Genomic DNA, 13678 nt, shown 5'->3' on the forward strand with positions numbered 1-13678 from the left:
TCCCAGAATGCCTCTCAGTCCCCAGAGAAGAACTGTGAACTTGTGACATTCAGGTGTGAGTCACACTAGGTGTTGACATTTTTTTTCTGCCACCAAACTCCTTTGCTACAGTGGTCATGATGGCATCTATAAGAATAAGGAAAACCGTGTCAGTGCTCTACAATAGGATGGGTTTTTTTCCCATAAATTCCATGATTAAAAAGGACCAAACTTGTGTGTAAATTTAGCTAAACTACTGAATTACTGCAGAATTAATCTTATCTACTTAGTGAATATATAGAATAGAAGAGGTGGACTGCAAAAAGGAAACATGGGGAGGTAAGAGCTGAAAGGGGATTAAAAAAAAAAAGACAAGAGGAGTTAACGGAGGAGCATGAAATGAGATGGGCATAAGAGGGGAGGTCAGGAGGTGGGAGGACGGTGGCTCTGTTTCTCTCTGAGTGGAATGGGAGTGTACTTTAACACCTGAGTCCACCACATGCAAGCACACACATGTTCATTTGAGGTCTTTCACTGTTCATTCCCTCTCTTTCATCTTTTAGTTATATTATAGTCTTTCTGTCTCTTTTGTTTGGTTCTCCTTTTTTTTTTTTCCTTTTCCTTTGACATTATTAAACAAACACACCTGGTGTCTGGTTACTTGAGGCCACACATGGATTACGTGCACTCTTCAAACACAAGAACAAGCACTAGATCAATTCTTCACGGCACACATCCAATCATCGTACATCTCTGTCTTCTTACCTCTGTGTAGGTCTCTTTGTTCAGTGTTTCTCCAGGTCTACTTCACTTACATTGTAGTAAGTAACACTGTTGTCCAGAATGGTGTTCAACCAAACGGGGTCTGGGAAAAGGAAGAGAATCAAAAGGGAACTCTTACTTTGCAAGCAGACGGTGTCATAGGCACAGTACGTAAATGAATAACAGTCAATGGGAAATTTAGCTGATACAAAATGATTTGGGGGGGAAGTTGTCTTCTATTTAAAGTGCACATATAGTGAACAATAATTTATAGTTTATATAGATAGCACATGCTAAAACAACAAAGTGTGTACTTATCATTTTTGAGAATCATTACAATGTTAGTGTTGTGAAAAAGTTGCATGGAAAGTGTTCTAAAATGCAAAAATATCAGCCTTGAACACTTAATGGAGATAGATAAACGTAGAGCCAACATCATCACAGCATGCCCAAGCTTTTTATTTGCAGAATAGAGTTAACCCAAATAGCTTAATATAAATCAAACTGGTTGCCCGACCTTACATTTTAGGCCCCTAAAACGACACTACAGTTGACTTGGTTGCCAAACCTAAATCAACACCTTGTGGGCATTATGGGCTCCAACATGATAACCTCTAACTTCCAGTGGTTATAGATCTGCACATTTTACTGAAAGCTCCCAATAAATCTAATATTGGGACATTTTATACATTACTCACATAATATCAGGCATTGTAAACACCACAGGGCAGAACAAGCAACATATACAGTATACACAAAGTCACTTATCACACATGTGGTTATGATATTAAGTAGGTTTTCATATGTTATTCAATCACTAAATTTACTTCTGAGAATTGTTGAGGTGAGAAATCAAATGTGTAGATTTTGAATATTGGCAGTTTTACGAAAAGTGATGGCGAATTGAAAATTTGCTTCAACGGTTTTGAAGTTGAGAAGCTCCACAAACCGGTTCGACAGCAAGCTAGCGTCAACTGGGGTCACTACCTAGGAGCTCTCTCAACCGACCGATCTTGTAGACAAGGGGCTTTTATTTCCCTGACACACAAATGTCTATTATAAAACTGACGGTAACCTGTGGTTATCTGCCTTTTTGGAGTTGAAAAGCTCTGCTGTGAAAGCAGTTTGAGCAACTTTTGTCAAGAATGTTTTGATGTTTCGATGATGATCCTGTTCGTCTTATTTCACCATGAGCTGTTAGAATAACTATTTTAAAGTTGGGCGAGCTAAACCCATCATGCAGTATCTTATAAAGTAAACAAATATTTGTCATAAACAAGTTGTATTTTTCAATAATATTGCAATAGTGGTACTTGTAGTGCTTTAAGAGGTCGTTCAAATGGCCTAGCATATGGCAAAATAAATCAATTTAACAGTTTCATACTGCCTACTACTGACGAACGCAGTATGTACTAGGCAGTTTTGAATACAGGCCAGGACCCTTGAACTAGCTCACCTAAATCGAATGCAATTGTTTTGAATGTTACCAATAACACCTGTGCTTTTCCTGCTACAGCCTCGCAGCACATATTTTGACTTGTCATAGCAGGAAAAGCAGAGGTGTTACTAATAACATTAACCATGACCGCGTTTCTATTCACGTGCCCCAGTACGCCATGACTGTGTGACAGTGAACCAGCATGCACGGTATCAGGATCCTGAAACTGAAGCAGCTAAATGACATTGAGCCATCATCTATTTTATTATTTACACCTGTTCTTTTCCATGTGATTTGTGTGTCATAATATCTGTAAAAAAAAATTTAAAAAATCCTATCAGAGCAGTGCTGAACAACTGATACTCGTTTAGAAGACAAAGTTTGTCTCTCAAAAGGTTTTAAAATAGAAAGATGGAAATAACAGAAAAATAGAATATGAAAATGTGATTGTACTAAATATATACTGAATCAACAGAACTTAAATAATCAATAAAACATAGGCTCATGAATTATCTAAAAGGAAAGCAATTATCAGACTGTACAACATAAGAGTTGACATCTGTCACTCAAGACTCAACACTTGAAAACCATGATGAATATAACGTAAAGCAGCCCAAGTGTAGCAGCGGTCTGTATGTGTGGAGGTTGACCCAGCACTTCTAAACACAAAGTGCATGCAACTATTTGTACTTGGTATTTACCAGATTTATCACAGATACAGAAACAAATTAAACTGATCTACGGTCGGAGAGGTCCAGCCTCCTCTGGTAAGCATGGCCCACCCGTGAATATTTAATCATAGAAACAAATTTGCTGCACATAAAGCAGTCCCTGCTTCTTAATTGGACTCTTTAGTTATTCCTGTTAATGTTAAATACTGGCAGAGAGGGTTTAAAGACTCATTAACACACACAGACTCACACCTTAAGGTTGTATGGCTGGGCAAACTATGCACACAGACACACACACACACACACACAAAAAACGATGTTGTAGGTGAGCTACCACACACACACACACACACACAGAGGATAATTATTACCTTCATATGCAAACGCCTGCAGTGCCCGCCTGGCAGCCTGACGTTTTTTAAAGTGTGTACTTTTCTTATTTAATTAATTAAAACAATCGTCAATGAACTTTAAATTAGTCCAGCATAAAATAATCATTTCCGTTCTGTGTGTGTGTGTGTGTACTGTATGTGTGTGTGTGTGTGTGTGTGTGTGTGTGTGTGTGGTGGGTGTGTGCATGTGAGTGTGTGTTAATAATTAGCAGGCAGTAAAGCGGCTGTGTTAATTGCATTTAGGATCCTGCCTGGGGAGAGAGGGAGGGGAGGAACCGAGAGAGAGAGAGAGAGAGAGAGAGAGAGAAAGAGGGAGAATGGGAGAGAAAGAGACACACACACACACACGCACACAATCTTTCATCTCTTGTTCCTGAAATAGAGAATTCCCATGTATTCTCAGATATAAAATGGAGCGTGGAGCCCCCAGGAACAGGAAAACACACACATACCCTCTCTCTCTGTCTCTCATACACTCTTTCTTTCACACACTCACACACACACACACGAACGAACAGCCCCTGGGAGGATGGAGCTAACCTTAATTAGCCTAACACTGTGGTAAAATTGATTGAAATGCAGAACATCAATTATTAAGCCTAACTGTTTTCATAACCCCACACACACCCCGCCATGTAGCACATGTAGGGGGGGAGGAGGGGAGGGATAATAGGGGGGGGTGGAGGTGTGTGTGATGATAAGAAAGGAAAGGTGTGAATATATACGTGTGTCCGTGCACGCGCTAACTGTATCTCATCGCTAAGGAGAGGAACAAGATAAGACGGGAAAACATACTATAGATTTTACACAATGAAAGAAGCACAATGCCTGTATGGACGAGAACAGACAAGCGCACGTATGAGTGAATCGCTTTGCAATAAATCACAAAAACTATTATGTATAAGTTCACATTGTCACCTAGACTGTTGTAACTCAGGGAGAAGGCTGTGAGTCAAAGGTTGAAATGGAAACTACTTTACCTTAAAGAGTGTGGTGACTTCTTTAGATGCAGTCAAAACACTTTGACAAGGATCGTGACAAAAGTCTAGGAAACAAGTTTGGATGATTCTGCGTTGGCTGAAATGCAGCTGTAGTTTCATTGACTTCCACAATCTTGACGTATGATTACATTTACCATGAATGTACTCAACTTATATCTAATGCAGACACCCAGACCCTTTTCAACAGCAGCATTTTTTAATAAACCCTAAAGGAAGAATGTGTAATGACTGATAATGTAATCAGTCATATTTTTTAACAGTTTGTCAAAATGTAATGATAATATTTCTCTAAATTGATCGGGAAAGTTTAACTGTTAAAAGAGTCCCAGAAATTTGGTATATACACATGAATTTGCAAGACAGAACAACATTGCCATCCCTAGAGCCACACCATTAGCATGGCTAAAACAATAACGCATTCATAATCTATGTATCATTAAGCAATAATAAAGGAGGGGGGTACTACTATGCCGCTTCGCTGATCTATGGCTTTTGGCCTTGAGAAAATTACTGCAACCCACAGTAATGCATAGCATGACCATTAAGTGTATTACTACACTTAATTAGTTTAGGTGCTGTAAACCTTTTTCACAATGACATGTGATGATGCAGGAAAAGCACAGGTGTAATTAATACCATTAAAGCAGCATTGGGTAGAATTGGAGCAAATAGGATTAAAAAAAGTTATTTTTATAAAACGGTCACTATATCCTGACAGTAATGCATGAGACAGGTGATCTGAAAAAAATAATGATGTGCCATATGTCCTCCAGTGCTCCTAATGGCATCTGCAAGATGTCACAGACCGGAGGAAAACAACCAATCAGAGCTGATCTCATGTCTGCCGTCCAGCTGCCGAGCCGGCTGTCGATAACTCGCGAACTCCGATCAAAAACGGTCAGACTACACAGCGCTGATCAAATATGAATTAATATTCTGTTACTGCCATGTTGAGATCTGCTGAGGAAATACCAAGCATCGAAGAAGAGCCATCATTTCTGTTATTAGCTCCACCTGGGCTTTTCCAGTTACCACAGAAAAGTTGACATATGATTAGAGTGGAAGAACAACTATGACAAAAATAGTGTAGTAAGATTTTGCAAAGAAAAGTATTTCCATATTTCCAGCTAAGTCTGAAATGTCCTATCTACATAGTGAGCTGACATAAAGTACAAACTCACTACTGTACGACATCCATTATGACCCATCAACGTCCTCTGTGGCCCCATCTCCCTAACAACCCCCTGCTGTTATCCAGTGACCTTTTGAACCCAACCTGAGTGCAGGTCACGAGTGGGTCGTGGTGATGTAATTTCAACCACAAACACACTTCCTGCTAGTTGATGATAATGGTCTGTGGTTTGTTGATAATGTAGAACTCACAGGTGACCAATAAGAATACAAAATGTGTTTGAACCCCACTTCCCGGATTGATTTGTGGCAAATTGATTGAGTTTTTTTTTTTTTTTTTTTAAAAGACCAACAATGCCAGAACAATCTGGCCATTAGCATCACAGGTTTTAGAATAGTTGGCTCGTCAGGAGCTTGACTGGTTTTGATTCATCCATTTGGGACTGTACACCAGCTGAATGGTACTGAAGTGGACTAGTTGTGGTTTACTTAATGGCTTTAAGAGTGACACCTCCAGGCCTAAGCCATTGAGAATGGTCCTTTAACATTTTACGATGAGTCTCAGGAGCATGATGCGCAAGTAGGTACAAACAGGCTTATTTTTAGTGTGACAGATGTGCATTGTTCAGGTTGTCCACTGCATTTTGAACCCAAGGGTCAATAATCTTTCCCAATCCAAAGAGCAGCGAGCAATAAGCACTGTACATGGTACTAAGGTGTTTTCATCTACCATGCACAATATTCTCTCTATCAAATGTGCTTTTAATTAGAGAAAGAGAAACTACAGAAGTTAAGGAGGCAGGTTTTCCCCTATCTAAAAATACATTTGGCTAGAGCTGACTTGTGTCACACAATGAAATGACACCACACGTAACGCTGACAGATGTAACCTAATAGCATTGATGTCAACACTCTTTGCTATCGTGAAACAAACTTCATTAGCAACACAGCACTAATCTGCTTTATAGGTACAATTACCACAGCACAGCTGGAACACATGCACACACATAGATACACAGATAAACAACTGGCCTTACAACAGCTGGGGCTTCAGCCTCTGCTCCCCACTGTTCATACAAAAAGCCCCTTGTATGAAACTGATAAAGAATCTTAAAGAGTCTAACACTTCTGTCATTGGCAATAGTCTTTATTACCTCCACCAAGGCCAAAGGCCTAGGAAGGAGGTTATGTTTTCAGGGGCGTTGGTTTGTTGGTTTGTCCGTTTGGAGTATTACTCCAAAAGTCCGTGATGGATCGGAATGATGTCTATAATGAAAATGACCCTTTCTTCTCACTTGATTTATTACCTCAGTAAACATTGTAAACATGAGTTTATGGTCTCAATCGATAGTTTCAAGTCTTCTTCAATACAGCATAATGTTCATTTAGTAAATTATGGTCCCATTTAGAGTCAAATAGACCATAAAGCAGGGTACGCTTTAGGGCGTGGCTACCTTGTGATTGACAGGCCGCTAACAAGGAGTTGTCCGATCTGGTTGTTGTTCGCGTTTTTGTCTCGTAACTTTAACCCTTTCACAGTGTGTTTTCAGATCATGAAAGTTAATTGTAACTTTTAGCTTGCCAAAAATATCTTATTCAGCATTTGATTGTACTTAGCTCCATCCTCTCGTGTCACTTCTCGTTTGCCAAAACCCAAGATGGCTACGACCAAAATGCCAAACTCAAGGCTTCAAAACAGCGGTCCACAACCCAATAAGTGACGTCACAGTGACTACGTCCACTTCTTATATACAGTCTATGGTGACATCAACGAAGGCTCCATTACAAACCAAGTGTTTCAGTAGGCCATGGCAGAGTGACAGTGAACCAGCATGCACAATACCAGGAACCTGAATCTGAACAGTACACCAGTGCATGTCAAAATATGTCATGAAAAATCTCTCTATGCTCTAAAGCAACAACAGTAATAAAAATGGTATTGTGCATCTCCCCTGAAAAACCTTGACCAGAGAAGACCTATAGTTCCAGCATCCCTTGCTGCGCCCCCTCTCTTCATTTGACTACAGCGTGCCCCGTCTCCCTGACTCGATGACTCCCTGACCTCCAGTCTATCTTTGTCCCAGCGCTGCATCGCCACGACCCACTGAGTCAGTGGAAAACTCATTTAGGCCTAATTACATGGGCTAGGCTTCTGACTCTCTTACTTTCTTTCACTGAAGAGGCACTTTCTTTCTTTCACCCCTTCTCTTTTCTCCTTCACTCTCTCGCTGTCCTTTTCTCTTTGCTCTCTCGTTTCTTCTCTCCTTGTGCTCCAGTTACCAGATCAAGGTAGCCCCGCACCACCAGCCAGCCAGAGCACACACACAGGACATCCAACACTCTAGTGTGGCCAAGAGGCCACAGGTATACAGGTACAAAAGGCTTTTAGATGGTGCATTGTTATTTCCTCAGGGTCAGCCATAGGTTAGGGCCCAGTCTTAATTAGTTGACATAACTTATACATGATTACCCTTCTTCAGGTCATATGGTCCCCAAACACACACACACACACATACACACACACAGAGTGCCTTTCTAAGACCTAAAGCCAAGAAGTAAAGAAACATAGCAACATAGTACACACATACGCATCATGTCTAAGGTTTAGAATCTAGGGGTCAGGCAGGTGAAATGTAAGGAACCCTGGGAGGAACCTTACCCTAGGACGTCAGACGGCACAAAAACAACGTCAGAAACAAAAGTCATATTAATGATAGATGACAGTCTGGGGTCAGCGTTCAGGTCGTATGTCAGGACCTACATTGCTATGTCACCAGGAATCGAAGATGGCAGACACGGAGAATTAAATGCGTTTGTAAAAATCGGATTTAAAAAAGGTCGGATTTTTACCTTACATATATAGACATAAACATAAAGACAGATAGAGAGATGGATAGCAAAAAGATAATAGACACCAACACATATTACAGTACAAATCAAGCAAAGAAGTTACATCTCTGTTTTTACTGAAATGTGTGATTTAAAGGGATAGCTTGGGTGTTTTGAAGGGGGGTTGTATGAGGTACTTATCCATAGTCTGTGTATTACTTACAGTAGATGACGACGAGTTTGGAGATACAGAGAGGAGTTACCACACGGGGGCAAAGTAATATAGTGCTGTTGACGAGGGCAGCAGCAAAACATATTTTAGTCACCTAAAAGACACCTAAAAAAATGGATATCTGTTTACGTGTACGCTATATTTACAATACTTTCCAATGGGAAACTGAACTGAAACTTATCCATACTGTTTTTGTCAACAGAGTATGCTGCTTTGAAGAGAGCGTAGATAAATTTCACTTTCAGTTTAGTTCCCTGTCGCAAAGGGCAAGCTCCAAGCTGGGGGCGCGCCGACCATCATCTCCTGTAAGTCGTACACCAAAATCAAAAAACCCGAACTATCCCTTTAAAATGAGCAGTACAGCTTAGTAAAAGTGGAGGAAAAACTGGCGAAAACTGAGGAATCCTCGACCATTTACAAACGCGTGTACGCAAAATTATGTTTGAATGTATAATGTAACTACACTGTTAAGAACGGCATTCCCAGTCTCATTTCTTTAACACAGTGAACCAATGATAGCCCATAATTACACTCTGATAATCTGCTCTTAACGCGATAGGATATTGACAGAAATATTCTCTTCTTTAGGAGCAGATGCTTACCAGCAAAGAAATTTGAACCATGCCATCACTCTCCTGGACCAGCCAACTTCATGTACATATGAAATCCATAACACACTGCAGATTAACAGGCCGGTGTAAGCTCACTGTTGCAATATGTACAGTACTGCTGCCGACTGTAATTTACCAACCTGAATTACTCTCATCGTTATTGGAAAGCATTTTGCATTTGCGGCCCGCTGCACGAGACAGCATGGTTACAGCACGTTCCGATCGATATCCAGCCCATAAAGCAGACGCCACAGTCACAGGAATTAACGTGCTCGTGTCTATAAACCATTCAGAAACGTAAACATGAACTGAAATCCGTTCTGCAACCACAAGACATAAAAACAACTGCCACCATTACCAGTCTATATTACACTTCCAGAAAGTTTAGGTACACTCAGAATATAGTATTAATTTGTTTGGGAAATGCTTACTGCTCTGTGCTGTAATAGGGCTCAGGGGAAGGGAGGAGATCCAAGGCCAAACCATAAGGAAGGAGGGCGAGCATCAACAACAACAGCTTAATGATGCTCTGGTAATGGAGCACAAGCGGGTCACTTAGGCAGAGTACTCACTCCGGCAGGCAAAAACATACTTTGCACACGCGTGGCACTATGTACACTAACGCAGATGCGAAAGGGAAGACCCAGTATATAGGTGCCAAGTATTTGTACGTTGGACAAAACATATACCTATGCCGAAAATATGTAAACACAGGAGCATGTCCAGAGGGATGAGTAGGACAACACACATACAGAAATCTGGTAATCTGAGGCTGCCAGAGCGATTCTGGTTTGTTTTATTCATTGATTTGTTAACGGACAACTTCTTGCACAATTAAAAAAGCTCTGACATACAGTGTTCAGTGAAAAACGTTATTTTTCAGAACTTGTGATGGCATTGTTCAAATGTATTTTAACACACTTAAAAATGTATTGTGTAATATGAAAAACAAGTAGATTTAAATATATTTTTTTCTGTAAATAAACTAATTAGAAAGTAGGACTTAAAGCATGGTTCTACCTTGCCTTAGTGTACTTAAGACAGATTTTAAATAACAAATTAATTCTGCTAGTACATTTGTAACATATTTCAAATAACATAAATTACATTCTGCAAGTATATTTGTGAAATATTTCAAAGTGTGGCAGATTATATTGAAAGAGTATGCTATTAATCTAATATAAATGTACTAGTTGTCCATTACTAGTACATTTTAAATGCACTCAAAGTGCAATTGTATTGCTATTGTAGTATTTGTAGTTTGTAGTGTACCCAAGTATACTTAAAAAAGTCCCATTTTAGTACGGTAAAGTACACTAAACACACTTAACGTTGAGCTTTTGTACTACTTTTGTACAACTAAAGTATACTAAGTTAAAAAATAATTGTTCCATTTTAACACTCTTTAAGTATACTAATTATTAGTCTGTGTGCTAGTACACTTTAGTGTGCTGTAGCATATTAACATTTAGTATACGTTAGACTACTTTTTTTCACAAGGGAGAAATAAATCAATACAGGGACTACAAATGAAAATTAGTAATTTTGAATTTAGTACATTTAAATCATAAAGAAGTCTGTGTTTGCCACACACACACAGTCTCTTCACTCTCAAAGACTGTTCACTCTCTGTCCACCAAACCTTTTAACTGCAATGGTTTTTAATGTGTTTTAATGTCTCTGAGATGTTTAACTGTAAGGCCGTCCATTCGCTAAGTAGCCTGCTGCACTGCGCACAGAAGGGAGCTGACAGTAAACAAATCTAAATAATTCAGAGGGAGAAATTAACATTTTATCTATTTGTTATTTATCAATTACTGTTTCAGGGTTGTGATCCGATGTCTGTGTGTATATACGTATCTGTGTGTGTGTGTAGAGAAGGGAAATGGAAACATAATTGTGAGTCTGGAATTACTAAAAAAAGGTGGAATTAAAGCAAGATTGGATTCATCAGACCCCTATTGTTTATCTTTGCTGAATCTGCTTTGAAATGCAACTTCTAAAACCTATTTGTTTCAGGTTGTGACATGATATGATGTCTCAAATGTGTCAGGGTAAGAACTGAAGGACCTTGATGCAAAAGGAATATAAATCTCTTGGGAAAAAAAGGCATTCAACAAAAAGATGGATATGACAAAACACAGACAGTAGAACAGGATTATTGTACAGAGAGAACACTGACAAACAATAGAGACAGATTCAACTTATTGAATACACAGCTTCTCACTCAGAGGTCTTTCATTAATGTGCTTCTACCGCCCTCTGCCGGCTGTTAAAGTGTATTACATATAGCACCACTATATGACTAATACAATCTACAGTTATTGCTACAACTGCCACTTGTGGTTATCCTGTTGTTACTAATTGCATTCACTTGTATACATTGGATCATGCTTTTTTTGTATAAAACTAAAAGGATAAGCCCTAGTAATATTTCCTAAATTGTGCATCTCTTCATGCAATTTAATTTTAGAGCAAGGCACAACATTTTTTTAGTGTACTATACTTTTGTGCATCTCTACAACAAACATGCAGAGGCAAGCTAAAATGCATTTGTAAGAATATATATGTTAATAAAACTGGATTTGCTGTTTTAGAACAGGATTACAAATGAAGCCCTGATAACTTTTCACTGTGTATAGTCACAATTAAAGGGACTGTTTGTAAGATTCAAAAATGCTTGTTAACAGCGACACCTGTGGCCATTAAGTCAACGAAAGTCAGCGTCGGGCTCGCGCTTGTGCTCGCTCTACATAGACATGAACGAGCATCGCTCAAAACAGTGAGGCGACACACGTCAGCTAAAACCACAATATCACTCTATAGTTCAGCTGCTTGGCAGTAATGTTAGCTGACCAGACGAAGGTCTCTCCATGAATCACTGCTGATCCTAATGTTGGCTTTTCCTGCTTCAGCATCCCGACCGCGGACGGAGGGAGACACCGGCACCCGGTCGGAGACGATAACGTTTCTCGCTGCGGAGCCCCGTCACTTCACAAGACATGGGAAACCTCTGTTAGTCTGGAGGAGCTGCAGCATTTATTTCTGCTCAAACGTCCACTCGACATTTACTATATATTCTCAGAGCTACGAAGTCTTCTGCAGTGTGTAGTGTGCACGCATGCGCGTGAAGTGGAGCGAGCTGAGTGAAGGCAAGCAGGCAGAGGAGCAGAGACTCCGGCCCTGGAGACCAGAGCTACGGTCTCCCCCTCGTACTCCGACCACGGCCAACACTGTTTTGCAAGACGGGCTTCACTAGATATAACTTTGCGGTTTTGGTGCTTCTGTGTAGTTTGTGTTGGAGTCTTGTCTGAACAGCGTAGCCACACGCGAGCACGCATGGGACACCGACCCGGGTGATTTATATGCCTAAGAAGTTACAAACAGTCCCTTTATTGAAGACATCTAGCTCCTAGCCTCTGTTTGTAGTCTACCTTTCATGTATGCTACCTTAATAGAAAATGATAATAGGCTAGATGAGAGGCACAAACTGGAGTTACTATAGTCAAGTGGATAAAACTTTGTGAATTAACCTACTAACCTATTATATTTGAGTCTATATCAGTTGTTTATGTGGATTTAAGGAGTTATGAGTGGTGTTAGAGTGAGAAAAAGGCTAGCTAACACAGAGTTGTTTTGGGCTTACCTCTGATGTTAGCTAGCTTCAGGACCCCAAAAAAGTAGCCAGACCAAACTCTGTGTTCCTGCAGATTTTACAGTCCGAGGACAAAAAACAAAAGTTCTTCACAAATGGGAGGTAGACAGTCATGGTTCTAGCAAGGGTTCCCAGTTAGCTTTATCCAAATGTCAGTTCGAACTTCTGCAGAAAGGACCTGAAAGGGCCTACACCTTCTTCTTAGCACACCTGCTTCCTGGTGACCTAATTAGTTGATAAGCCCCGCCCCCTATCAGCCAGCACGCCATTGGTTAATTTGACAAAAATAAAACAAATCCAAACATTCACAGTGACATAAATAAAGACACATTTAAATTAGTATTAAATGTTATTGACATTATGAATACTAAATGCAACAATAGGATTAAAAAGAAAAGATTGAAAAAGAAAAAAAAAGATTAAAGAATTAGGCTACGTATCATCATTTTACAAAATATAATTATATCCAACAAATCTATATTTCTTCAAATTCCTAGACATTGAAAACAATGTTTTGCAATCATGAACCAGAATCTTTATTGCATTTATATTAGCATTGTATACACTCCATTACTTTTTGGACTCAAATGAAAGATTATATATTGTGTAAAACTAATCATAATATCAAAAATTGTGTAGTGTAAAAGCGTCATTATACATTTTAGAACATGACAAATATAAATTAAATTCATTGTAAACTTGAGTTAAACTTAAACTTGATTTTATATGGTAAATTGTACATACATAAATGCAAAATAACAAAAGTTGCCCTCAATTTCACTGGCTTTTTATGTGAATTTAAAAAATATATTAAGACTCTCAAACTTATAAACACTAAAGAAGGTAATAAAACTGTCAAACTGTTGCGGTGAACTCATTAAAAAATAACATATTTTTAAAAAATATTATTTTATATCATTGAAGTTAGTTTATTCTCAATTATATTTTTTAATTATTTGTATTTATTTATTAAAATT

The 13678-nt window shown here is 39.1% G+C and overlaps 1 protein-coding gene across 2 annotated transcripts in view; it reads right to left on the reverse strand.

Annotated features, from left to right (window-relative positions):
* The window catches only part of skor2 (SKI family transcriptional corepressor 2), a 121110-nt gene extending 120263 nt beyond the window's left edge, over positions 1 to 847 (reverse strand). For both annotated transcript variants that reach the window (XM_037753755.1, XM_037753754.1), the window contains exon 1: positions 745 to 847. The gene's annotated coding sequence lies outside the window, so the exon portion shown is untranslated. The remainder of the gene's footprint in view (positions 1 to 744) is intronic.
* Between the last annotated feature and the right edge of the window lie 12831 nt (positions 848 to 13678).

This window comes from Sebastes umbrosus, chromosome 19 (genome assembly GCF_015220745.1).
Source record: "Sebastes umbrosus isolate fSebUmb1 chromosome 19, fSebUmb1.pri, whole genome shotgun sequence".
NCBI lineage: Eukaryota > Metazoa > Chordata > Actinopteri > Perciformes > Sebastidae > Sebastes > Sebastes umbrosus.